At 36.0% G+C, this 4,953-nt stretch overlaps 1 pseudogene; it reads right to left on the bottom strand.

Moving 5' to 3' along the window:
- Positions 1-1,997: 1,997 nt before the first annotated feature.
- Positions 1,998-4,224, bottom strand: LOC149182093 (ABC transporter G family member 36-like; annotated as a pseudogene).
- Positions 4,225-4,953: the final 729 nt, after the last annotated feature.

Below are 4,953 nucleotides of genomic sequence, written 5' to 3' on the forward strand. Positions count from 1 at the left end.
ATAATATACCCAATAGTATCATAAACGGGATAAGGTTAATACAATAAATAGCCCGAAATTAATTAATAACTTATTAAAAACTCAAACACTCCATAATAATAGGACTAATCCGCCAAAAACAAAACTTAAGGAGAGGGAAGACAGAAACCCTACGACCTAAAAAAAGGGGAATAAGGAGGCTAGGAAGACAAGGCTGGGACCCAGCAACTGCTAATCTTCCAGCCATCATCCCTATTAAGATTGTTGGGCCTTTTCTCAATCTCCAGGGCCTCTATAAATCTACGATGGTGAAACTGCGCGACTTTGGCAATGACTTGAGCCTCCTCTATACATGCATGATGCATAGTCTTCCCCGCAAGTAATGTTCACTTGCCTCTTCGAGGGGGCAACCTCCAATAGAGCAGAGCTCGATTACAAAATAAGACACGATGCTCCTCGCAGGGAGTCTCTATCCTTTATATATGACTCATACATGTAATACCATGGAGCAATACCATGGTTCTTATTCATACCATCTATCTAATACCATGGCCCATTTGCAACTAACTGTGGTCCCGTCATTAAATGCGGGTTAACCACTTACAATTATTAATATGGGCTTTATTGACTCTTTACTTAACTATAACTATGACTCGATCCTACTACATAAATAAGGGGGTTAGGGTGGGACCCTAACACACAATGGAATCAACAATAATTGTATAACACCTTGCAAGCTTAGCATAGTCATTCAAGAAAATGCTTACCTTTGATATATGAATCCACATAGGCGATATTTGCACCGTAACGAGGTTTTATTTTCCCTGTTTCTCTCGATTTTGTGATCCCTCTTTATCACTTAAATAATTGATGTAATATGATATTCATATTTCTTTGAAATCTGTTATGGGCATTATAAGAGCGTTTGATCTGGACTTACTGGAAAAGAGGAGACTTCTTATAAATTTCAACAAAATATATCTCAAGGTGCTCCTCAGTAGCTCTAGAGTTGATTCCTAGCATCCATGTTGTAGGGTTACATTTATCAGTAATCTTTGTCACACCTTCAATAGCCTGTCCAAGACATTTCAAGTTGCTAGATTCAATGAGACTTGAATAAACTGTAAGATCCCTTAATAACATATGCTGCATTAGCAAACATTAATCATATACCTGGAAGTACTCTATGACATGGATTGAATGGCAACCTAGTGGACCGCCATATATAATTTGACCACCTTGTTTCATCAAGAACAGTTGCAAAAAAAGAAAGAATGCTATTGTAGTTGGGATATTTTGGGAAAGTAAGAATCATCAAATATTTCAAGGTGTTGTTCAATAAGCATTGCTTTACACACATGATTATCAAGTTTTACCTAGGTGTCCAAATGCATTGCCCTTCAGAGTGGGCAGTGAAAATTGTTGTAAACATTGATATTGGTGGGCTTCTAAACTCCTAAAAAAAGGGGTAGATGAGTTTTGAAGAGGAGGGGTAGATGAGTTTTGAAGATTTGTAGGACGACTTATATATCTATGAAAATTCCTTCCATATAGATGTTTGGCATCTTCTATTTCTGACCAATGTAATTTTATGACATATTATATGAAAGTTGTGACTGATACCTCTCACATTATGAGCCATTTATGATGGGAGATTCACATGCTAAGTAGGGAACATCTCTTGAGGAACATTTATTTGTTATATTAGCTAATCATTCCTTTGACAGAGAGATATTTCTGTAATTTATGTTTCCTTTCTTGTCAAGTCAAGTTGGGAGAGCATTGTATTTAGGTTTATATATAGCTAGAATGAGTAGAGTGAATCTACTGAGAGGGTGCCTCAGGATTTTGAGAAGCCATTGTAATCCCTTCACGACAGCGGTGTAACTCTCATATTGTGTGGATAAGAAAATATTAACTGTTGTTTCAAACTACTGTGTGTTGTCCACTATATTCATGTTACTTCAAATTATTAGATCTAGTTATCTTCTTATATGCCATGTTTGTGGTCTTTGAGTTCACCATTCAATAGCAGCAACTTGGTAGCTTGGAGTGATTGCGACGGCCAGCATTCCATAATATGTAAAATAGAGAAAGGTGAAGAACATGGTGAATATATACCAGAAAAATTTCAGTGTAGACCACTGAAATCCTATCATGGTGTACGTGAGGAATCTATACATGGCTGTCTGAATAAGTATGTAGGGAATATCATTTACAATCTGAAACAAACAGTGTATTGTGTAATGCTTCAATTTTGGCATCACCCCTGATATATTGTTTGGAACATCTATGGATCATGGATATATAATACTAAAATTATAAGCCATATAAACTTTCTATTTATTATCACTGCTAAGCAAATGTTTGTCGTACTTAGATTTTCATTCCACACTGCCAGTAGATGGTGCCAAAAAAGAGTGCTGATATAAATGTGAAGAACAAATGGACTAAATTGTAATCTGTGCTTCGCCAATATGTCCAGTGCTTTTTCCACAGACAAGCAGTAAATTGGGCCCATGTAGATTAGGAAAACTTGGTTGGAAAGTAAAGATCCGTGGCACCTTGAACTTGTGTGGATAATTCTTTAACTAGCTTTATATGATACCTGCAAAAAAGATAACACCATATCACTCAAATAATTGATGTAATATGATATTCATATTTCTTTGAAATCCGTTATGGGCATTATAAGAGCGTTTGATCTGGACTTACTGGAAAAGAGGAGACTTCTTATAAATTTCAGAAAAATCTATCTCAAGGCACTCCTCAACAGCTCTAGCGCTGATTTCTAGCATCTATGTTGCAGGTTTACATTTAACAGTAATCTTTGTCACACCTTCAATAGCCTGTCTAGTACATTTCAAGTTGCTAGATTCAATGAGACTTGAATGAATTGTAAGATGCCTTAATAACATATGCTGCATTAGCAAACATTAATCATATACCTGGAAGTACTTTATGACATGGATTGAATGGCGACCTAGTGGGCCGCCATATATAATTTAACCACCTTGTTTCATCAACAACAGTTGCAAAAAAAGAAAGAATTCTATTGTAGTTGGGATTGTTTGGGAAAGTAAGTTGCAAGGTGATGTTCAGTAAGCATTTCTTTACACACATGATTATCAAGTTTTACCTAGGTGTCCAAATGCATTACCCTTCAGAGTGGGTAGTGAAAATTGTTCTAAACATTGATATTGGTGGGCTTCTAAAAGATCTTACTTTCTAGAAATTTACAGAACCATCTACTTCTTCCTACAATCCATCTTATAACCTTTTCAAAACTAGCCATTTTGCTGAAGACCTTTGATATTAAATATTTTACTCCAAGGCCTTGGATTTGAAATTTAAATATAGCTCTCTGAACTCTAGATACATCATTACCAATTGGCCCCCTATGATTATTGTCAGTGGTTTGGATTTCTAGTGAAAAATATTTTTCCTTCCATGACATGTGGTCTCATGTATGCTTTCATATTTTTTTTGTGGGTGTCTGATCGCAATTTCAGATTTGGCTATATTAACAACCTGTAAGGAGTTAGAGATGTATCTTACCTCATCAAATCCTTCAAAAATATCTATACTTGGCTGATGGATAGTGCAAAATACAGTTCGGCATGTGTCCACTGTATTCCTAACTATACGCATCACGATAGCTAGAGCTCTGGCATCCAGACCAGATGTCGGCTCGTCCATGAATATGATTGAAGGATTTGCAACAAGTTCTACAACAATGGTTAGTCTCTTCCATTGCTCACTTGATAGACCACTCACACGAGGAAGACCCACCAATGTGTCTCTCAAGCTATCAAGCTCTACAAGCTCCTTTGCTTCATCCATAAACATCTGTTAAATAGAACAATCTCAATCTTAAGAAACCCAATATTAAGAATGAAAGAAAGAAACTATATTAAAGTCCACAGGTGGTTCATAAGTGGCTCTCAACATTTCTGTTGCATCAGGAGTATATTTTTAAGATTAAAATCACCATAAATATTTACCTGCTTGTTCTTGGTATCTATTTTTGGTGAAAGGCGCAAGTAAGCAGAGAACACTACTGATTCTTGTACTGTTATCTAAGGAGAGTGAATATCATTTTACTCGCAATAACTTGAAACCCTGGCAAATGTCTCCTGTACCTTTGGAAAACCAGAGATATGTATATCCCCCTCAATATAACCTCTCATTTTTCTTCTATAGCACATCCATGAGAGTTGTCTTTCTAGCACCACTAATACCCATTATATCTTTCAGCAGTTGAAGCCTATTCGAATTACCTGTCAAGAAAGAAATCAGAGTCAGAAATGGAAATCAGCACCGAGATTCATAAGCAGCAGAAGCTAATCATTAAACAGTCCAGGAGTGGGAAGGCGGGACAGAACTGCGGTCCAAGTACTATGATAGAGAGCTCATAGTGTTTCCCAACCTTCAATTGATGACGCGAAGCCGAAATCAGAAGCGAAGCCAAAACTGTTATGGAGGATCAAATTTGCGCTAGTCAGGCAGTTAGGGATTTGCAACTACCTCAGCATAATCAAACGACTCAACCTGGGTCAATTGTCTAACATATCATCTAATGGTGCAAAGTAATGACATGTAGGCAGAGAGAAAAGTTTATTTCAGAGGGAACGCCTTATGGCGTAAAAATATTATACATGGATGTGCTCATTTAATGAGTGTAAAGTGAGATCATCTTATTTTATTGGGATATTCTAATGACTTTAAATGATATTTAAAGTTCAAGAGATTAAAAATAGTTTATAAAACAAATCAAAGCTAAATATTTAGATTTAAGGAAAACAATCAAATTGGTTAAAATGTTTTGGAAATGTATCCCATTAAAATATGGATATGTAAATTGCATGATTAATATAAAATACTTATAAAGTTTAGTAATGGCTATGGAAGTGAGTCACGGTTGACAACTAGGCCTTATCTTAGTGTTTTATGAATTTTTGTGTATAATATTTT

The sequence above is a fragment of the Pinus tabuliformis genome, chromosome 3_2 (genome assembly GCF_031772625.1).
Source record: "Pinus tabuliformis cultivar Carrire ecotype Pingquan chromosome 3_2, CPIR1, whole genome shotgun sequence".
Lineage (NCBI taxonomy): Eukaryota > Viridiplantae > Streptophyta > Pinopsida > Pinales > Pinaceae > Pinus > Pinus tabuliformis.